General features: G+C 38.2%; 1 long non-coding RNA gene across 1 annotated transcript; it reads right to left on the reverse strand.

Moving 5' to 3' along the window:
* Window positions 1-1,604: 1,604 nt before the first annotated feature.
* Window positions 1,605-6,232, reverse strand: LOC139727987 (uncharacterized). Its single transcript, XR_011710781.1, has 3 exons — window positions 6,085-6,232; window positions 2,099-2,216; window positions 1,605-1,768 (listed from the first exon to the last, which is right to left on the reverse strand). It is a non-coding gene; the product is annotated as an uncharacterized lncRNA (long non-coding RNA).
* Between the last annotated feature and the right edge of the window lie 2,451 nt (window positions 6,233-8,683).

The raw sequence follows: 8,683 nt of genomic DNA on the forward strand, positions 1-8,683 counted from the left end.
TGAGCTCTAGGTCACCATCATCACCTGCACTATAATTTGTGACATTTTGTATTTCCAGATCTCTATAGGTGGTACAGTTTACAATGACAGTTCATTGTGGCCAGATAAACATCATCTCGCACTGCTCTGATATAAGCTGAGGGTGTTAACCAGCACAGACATCCATTCATGAAAACCTTTTACTGAAAACCAGGCACACTGGAGGAAAACAATTGTAGATAAAAGAGTCCACATGGGCTGGGGAAGGAGACCAGGGCCCTGTTTTTTTGAAGAGTTAACCCTAACTAGGCCGGCCTATTTAGGTAAATCATAGAGCCGGGGGGGGGCCTCCCAGGCCCTCCCTGCAGATCTCGGCCGTCGACCGCGCAATCACGACAAAAATTGGCACACACATTGCCTATGATGTACTCTAAAGTATCACGAAGTTAAATTTAAAAGAAATTTATCATTTAAGGTAAATTATGCTAATTCATGCATAAAATCAGACAATTTGGTATAAATCACTAAATAAAGCTCAAAATGGGCACATTTTTTGTGTAAATATTCTTTTTAGTGTCCTGAGCAAATATAAGAGAAAAAAATTGTGCCATCAGAAAAAATTTCTTAAATATTTTATTGTTTTTTTTTAATTTCTTATGTATTTCTTTATTTTTTGGACTTTATGTTTTTCATTGTTTTTTCGAAGAAACTTGTGCGCGACATTGTTCCTAACAAGGAAATATGTTATTAATTGATTTTAATCAATAAAACCCCAAAATAATCATGCTTTTATGAAATTTGCCTGTAAGCACAGTTTGCATTGAAATTGTACACGAATTCACGCGTTTGAGCAATTTTTGGTCTGACATGCACATACATATTTATGCGCAACTTTGGAACTGCACGCCCAGGCATCGCAAATTTGGTGTCAAAAGATGCGGGAGATTCGAAAGACAAAAGTCATGAAACGTCGCGGCGATAGCTTCTCGCGTTAGCGATACATCGCGCGGAACGTCGAGGGAGGCCCCCCCCGGCCTAGTTAGGGTTAAAATTGATTATATAGTTGATTTCAACCATCAGTCTATGGCAGACTGTGTGGTAAGGAAATTCAGAAAGCGATTTTATGTTTCGATAAAACAAGGCCCTGGGCACCATTTCATGATAGCTGTCAGCTCTGTCATGTCATCAGCCTCTGACAATTTTAGTCAAATTCTTGGTTTTTATTGGCTAAATGGCTCTGGGCACTGACTGTTACTATGGTGACTGTCAAGACTGACATCTTGTCAGGGCTGACAGTCAAGGCTGACAACTTTCATGAAAAGATGCCCCGGGTCTGTTTCATGAAAGTCTCATGAGAGACTTATTGCTCCTAAGACACAATTATGAGAGACTTCATGAAATGCATTTGACTTCTCTTTGAAAGTCTCTCAAAGCTACACATGAGCAACTCGGGCATTGCGAGATTTACATGTATGTCAAGACTTTTATGTGATGACTTCATGAAACAGATCCCAGTCGCTCCTCTACAGCAAAAGGGACCGACATCTCTCTCACCTGTACTGACGCTCCAAGGCTTTAAGTCTCTCTCTTCCTCAGCACCGGTGGCTCGGCGCTTTGTCCGTTGAGGTAGGTGGGACCCCTGGCCTCCAAGAGCCTCTCAATGTCAATCCCGTTAGCACTGTTCTGCAGTTGGGTAGATCCATTTAGTCCCCCGGTCTTGAGGGCAAAGAGGTCCACAAACTTCTGGCCAGAGCCGTTGGCACAGGAGTCGGTTGCCAGTGGCAAGAGGCTGCATGAAAAGCAAAAGTAGACGTCATATGCACTTCTGTCCATCTTAGCTGTAAAGTTTGACGAGGTCTCAAGTGCTGAACAGCTCAGTTAATCATTTTGTTTACCTTTTTACTGATACAAGTTTTCAAGGCCTACAATCAGGTATATTGGAGCAAAATGTATCTTGATGCACAGAGTGTTGCATAACACTAACATCTCCATTTTGTGATTTAGAATATGATATTAACCTTTGGAAAAAAAGAACAAAATACTTGCTTGACAAGATTGCTAAACTATTTGCAACATACCACAAAATCTGCTTGATTTACCTGTGAGTAGCTCATATTACCTTTTCAAAATATCCTCTGTCTGCTCATGGGGATGTTGAAGACAGCTCTTAAATGCAGTCTTCCACAGGCGTTTCCCCCTTCTGAATTTCTCTCCTCTTTTCTCTGGACCGTCGTTTTCTAGTAAAGGAGGAAGATAAAGAATTGTGAATACCAAAAAAAATCACACAATAAACAAACCTACAAGCAAAATGCCTCCATCGAACACCAAAGAGGAGCATAAAAAACAAATCCTGTGAGTTCACATGATGAGTGGTTGCAATTTTGCAAGCTATATCCATGATATCAGCTCTCATTTGCATGATCTCTGAACACATCTTTTTTTTTTCCCCCCTGTGGCATTTCTATGAATTTTAGCTCCAGGAATTTGTAGATGCATAAAAAAAAAAAAAGAATTTAAAATATTCTTTGAACACCTGTGGAGTTTCCAGGCTGCATTACATTTTTATCTTTATTGTAATAAAGCTAAATTTCACATCAAACCATGAACATGAATGGAGCATACAGACTGACTGCATAATGCCCCACTGTGGAATATAAAATAACATTTGTTTGAGAGTACCCTGTAAGACAAATCGCAAATGAGTGTTACTACCAACCTTCAAACAGTAAAGTTACTGACCATTCAAAATATTGCCTATGTATTTGTTTCCTTCCTTGATTGCAGATAGTGAATCTATTCTTTACATCATGCAAACATGTTATGCTTGCAATAAAGGACGATTCATCTTTTACTACAATTTTAGCCCAGAGTAACTAAACAGGGCATTAAGCCATTACCTTTGCAAGTACCCTAAATTAGATAAAATGCAATGGTGGTAAAGTCCCCTGATTTGTCTATTATGCTATTCAACTACCAATGGGGAAAAAATACAAAGTGATTTATGTGATACACACTTCACATGGAAGATCTTGCATGATCATTCTTTAAACAAAGCAGTACCAGCAGTACTAATTTTAGGGTTCACTGGTGATACCAGGACGCTGTTGCACAACAGATGCAATCAAACATATGTCTGAAAGTCCAGCATAAGTCAGGTATCAGCTAATCAGAATTGAAAACTTATTAAAGACTTACGTTTGATTTTCTGACTCATGGTTGATATTAAAGGGGAATTAACCCACAAAATACATGTTGATTGACTGAATGGAGCAATATTAGTAGAATACATCGGTGGAAGTTTGAGGAAAATCGGACAATCCGTTTCAAAATTATGAATTTTTGAAGTTTAGGTGATGAGACCGCTGGATCAGGAGACTACTATGGACCATGACATCACATATGGACTACCATATAAAGAAAATATTAACAAAAATTAAACATTTTTCACTTTTCTAGCATAATGAAAGAGCACTAGACTTACCTCTTTCAGAAAGCAGGGGGAAAATATTACCCTTGACATATGTCAGTAACAAGTCTAGGGAATGTGTACTTTTCATATGAAATGATATTTTGTGGAATTTGCTTTATACTTTATTCATATCGTAGTACATATGTGATGTCATGGATCTGCAGTAGTCTTCTGATCCAGCAGTCTCGTCACGAAATTTCAAAAATTCATATCTTTTGAATGGATTGTCTGATTTTCCACAAATTTTCACTGATGTGTTCTACTAATATTGCTGCATTCACTCAATCCACATGTATATTTGGGGTTAATTAGGTGATACGCTATCAACGTATCACCTATTGTGTTTGCTAAAATCTTCCTTTATTTTTTTTATTCTTCTTTCTTTCTTTCTGTCGTCTATATCTCAACATGACGGAATTACATGAAATTTTCAGTCAACATATCTCATGACAATATCTAGCCACAATAACATTTTCATGACAATAACATATCTCTGACGTCATCTGGGCACCATTTTGTGATTTTCGGACAATGTCACGTGATCGAACATAACATCATAACGTATGCTAATTACCCAGGACACCATGACGCGCGCGTATAAAATTTTAAAATGCTCAAAATGAATTCCGAAAGATTTCCGAACGATTTTGACCTATAACAAAGGAATGCACTGGCGTCAAAGTTGAAATTCCGCGTGCGCGTCTATGTGCAAATATAGTGAAAAAACATGTCTTTGTTTATTTCGCCATAGCTCTTTAAATCGTGTTTTTATTGCATATTACAAAAGCATATGAATTGTAAATAACATTTCAAGTATCCATATTTCCATTAATTCCTTATGACGTCATCATATCGTCATCTAATATCAAAAAAGTGGAATCAATTTTTTTAAGGTACTGTTTCTGACATTCATTTGCTCGTATCTCTGTTGTTTTAGCTCAATATTATCCCAAATTCAGCTATGTTGTACTTTGAACATTTGCCTTTCGAGTCCATGTCATGGTTCTGAAATTTGATGACGTCATCATACTTTAAATTGTGATTAAAGGTAAAGACTCAAAATCTGACATGTTTACGTGTTATGTCTATGGGAGGTGATTTTTTTTTTAAACCATGCATTGACTTGACAATGTTTAAGCACCTTTACCTCGGCTGAATTTGCTCCATTTCCTCTGAAACTTAAGTATGTTGTAGCTGAGACAATCAGCTGCAGTAATTATGCATTTTATTTTCTCAAATCTCCTCATCAGGTTGACAATTTTGCAGCTTAAAGGGACTGTACAGTACTGGTTGAGACCTAATTTCAGGTTTTTAACATTTTTAGGTGAGATAATAAGAAATCTCATTCGAAATATGAAAGAGCATGCAATTCTATGAGAAATTCAATGTTTATTTGATAAAAATTGGTTTTGAAATGGCTGAGATATCCAAAAAAGAGCGATTCTAATAAAGTGTGGGACCCACACTTTGTAACGATCGCTTTGTTTTACTTTGTTTTTGGATGTTTCAGTTATTACAAACCCGATTTTCACCAAATAAACTTTGAAATGCTCTTAAAATGGTATGCTCTGTGCTATATCATAAGTGTTTTCTGGTATCTTGCAAAAATTTAAAAGCCCAAATTCTCATCTCAACCAATACTGTACTATCCCTTTAAAACTGAAAATGAGAATGGAATGTGGACGAAACGATTCCTGATTCATCTTTGACATACAAGCTTACGTTCCTCATATTTTCTCGTCGAGACGCATGGCTGAGAGGTTAAAGGCGAGTCTCAGAGACGTGAGGTGCACACAAGCGGGTTCGAACCCCACAAGAGCACGAAACAAAATACTTGTATCTTTTACTTTTTTTTTACACCTTTTTATTACACCTTCGTCCATGTAGAAATCACGTTTTCATGTAAACGCACCTATACGCACACACACACACACACACACACACACACACACACACAATATCCCTTTGTTTTGTGTTGGAGACCACATTGCTTATAGACTGCTGCAAAATTTTGCAGGCTGTGTTTGTCAAACTTATCATAGTATATAATGACGATGTACGATGAATAAGTTGTACTTTAAACAATTGTCTGTCAAGTCCATGTCATTGTTTTGTCATTTAATGACGTCATCACACTGAAAATTGTGATTAAAGGCAAGGTATCAAAATCAGCCGATTTTACATGTTATGTTTACAGGACGTATTTTTCCCCAGTTGCCAGAAATGGCAAACCGCCATCAGTCCTTACAAGGCCGCATTTCTGTCTAGCAATACAATACATGTTCATGCGGCCATGTTTGTTGCGTGGGCATTTACTTTTCCCCCTGTTATATCTGCACATTGTTTTTTGTCGTCTTACCATTTCCGTGGATGTTCCGTGGCCGAGCGGTTAAAGCAACAGTTTTGCATGCACGCATTTGAGGGATCGATGTTCGCAGGACACTTTTGTTTTTTATTATTGTTTAACTCTTTTCAGATAACGTTTCATATTCACATTCTTTTCGTTGTCAACCACGGATGACCGGTATCTAATATCAACCCAGCGTATCACCAACTCGTCTTCAGTGACGAGTTTCATATCTCGTTTCCCTTTACTTTTTTGTCCAACAGGGTCTTGGTTTTGTTTTCTGACATACCTTCTGCTGGGCTCTGCTCTCTTTTGATTAGCTCCTTAGCCCAGCCTTTCAGATAGCTGATGAACACAGCATCCTCAGATTCAGGTCCTTGGCGCTTGGCTAAGGTGTTGAGCTTCTCCACAATGCTGTTCACCAGCACAGGAACAAAGTCCAAATTGATGGTGTTGCACAGGTAATGGAGCACGGGTGTCCACACAGCTAGGGACTGGGCCAGGAATACCCTTTTCACCATTGAAGTTATCTGTGAAAGCAATGTTAAATTGATAAAGCTCATTCACAGAGGGCCACATACATGTACATTGTATATATGAATGACAGCTCCCAAAACTAGTATTTAAGTGCAACTGATCACAAGGTAAGATACTGTAAAAGATGTCATTTTCACACACATATATAATTTGCGAGATGTTCTTTTCGCAAACTTGACGCTGAGGTTGTCACAAGGTGTACTAATATCTGTTTGCAATATTTTTGCATATTGTTTAAATCCGTGGCCTAACAGTGTTTTGCAAAGTTTGTGAAAAATAACAGCTTTTACAGTATGAGATCCTGTCTAATCGACCTCCTGGGGCCAGAGAAGATGAGATGGTGAGTTGTGAGATCTTATTTTCTTGCCTTTTCAGGTCTGAGAAAGTCATTTATGATGCATTTTGTCAAATTGTAACAAAGACTGTTCACAAATGTACTAAATATCAACATAATTTATCATAAAAAAAACAACAACAACTAAACAACTAATTAGAAATGTTACTATGGCAATGGGTACTGTTTCTGCCATATCACATGGTTCTCCCAATAGGTCTATAGTGCATCTTGACAATCTGAGAAAATGGTTTCACAAGATTGGCAAAAAAAATTGAAATGACATATTTGAAAGTTTGGCATAACCTCAAATGTGTTGAGTGTTTGTAAACATCCTTGAACCAGGTACCATTCGGATGGCTGAATTGTTTTTACAGAGCAAGTAGTTACGAATTTGGGCATTTTCACTCGACCTTTGTCCCTTGCCCTTTGACCCCTGGCCCACTACTTCAAATAGTCACCAACTGGCAATATCAAATTTTCACAATTCTTTGAGCAATTTTCAAAATACAGGAAGAAATGTGATATTTTTAAATATTTATATTTGACCTTTCATCAAATGGCCCATATCTTTCCCAACAGTATCATTGTGCATTAATGAATGTACATACCTAGTTTAATTAAGGGTATGCACTGAATAATCTCCTAGGTATGGAGAACATAGTTGTAATTTCAGCATTGAATAGTAGAATTTCAGCATTTTAACCTGACTTTTTATCCTTGATCTTAGACCATGTGACCCCAAATTCCAACAAAAACCACTCTCTGGTGGTACATGCATAATAATAATAAGTTTCCTGTAGACACCTTGAGCCAATTCAGAGATATGGAGGGGGAAAAAAATTAACATTTTCACTTGACCTCTGACCTTTGACTCCAAGGCTAAAATTTTTTTCCTACAGAATCTTTATCTTGTAATACACGTAAAATCCAAACACTCAGTTTCATGGAAAAACCTTCAGACATTGCAGAGATACAGAGGAAAATAATTACTCTTTTTTTTCTTAGACATACGACCTTGTGCATGTGCACACAAAAGTTGATAGGCACAGCTATGTCAACTCAAATGGCGCTCCGTAAGTTGCCCTGTCCACAAAATAGATTACAGACAGAAAGACGTACACAATGTGTAGGGATGGATGGACGGATGGATGGATGGATGGATGGACAACCCGGAACATAATGCCTCCAGGAAACTTAACACATCCAGCCAAATGTACACTGTGCATGTACAGAGGAAAATATAGTTCCACTGCACAGCTCAAAGGATAGTCAAAAGCACCCTCATCAATAATTGATACATACTATCAACCACTCCAAGCTTCTGTCTTTGTTCCGTGTTTGGTATGAGATAGCCATACGAGGACACCAGAAGGTAGGCAAGATATTCCCTGTAGAAAGGTAAATGTTGGCAGAAAAAGGTTCATACACGAGTGTCATTCTACTCAATCAAAGCAATCAAAATAAAGTGCCAAAATGTTGAGCATTGTAAGTATCTGGTAATAGTGAAATAATGAAATGTACCTTACTAGTGGAAGGGGAAAGAGAAAACACACAAAGGGTACATTTGAGCGCTCTAAAGCGAACCAAAGAGAACTGAACCATAGCATACCGTAACGTACCATGCCAATTTGGGAGCGTTCCATCGCTCTGTTGAGAAAGCGTACCTCACAAGTTATTTTTAGAAAATGTCACACATTTTTGTAGGAAGAATGTCATCCACCTGGCGCTTGAACTACTTACAGCTGTCCCAAACAGAGAGAATAATGTTCTTGCATTGTGACATATGCGCATGATACGCGCATGCTTTACAGCGAACTTTTGGTACACTTTTGGAGCACATCGGGAAGTGGCCCACTTTTGGCTCAGTACAGTACAGTATGGTACACTTATAGGAGCATTCGAGCGTTCCTCTGGTGCGGGTAAGGTACGGTACAGTACGGTACGGTACGGTATGCTTTAGGAGAGCGCTCAATGCACCCATAGATAAAGTCTTCTGTGTACAACACATCATCCC

This window comes from Diadema antillarum, unplaced genomic scaffold, assembly GCF_040938485.1.
Source record: "Diadema antillarum isolate AM-2024a unplaced genomic scaffold, OU_Dant_1.0 seq00000161_RagTag, whole genome shotgun sequence".
NCBI classification, from domain to species: Eukaryota; Metazoa; Echinodermata; class Echinoidea; order Diadematoida; family Diadematidae; genus Diadema; species Diadema antillarum.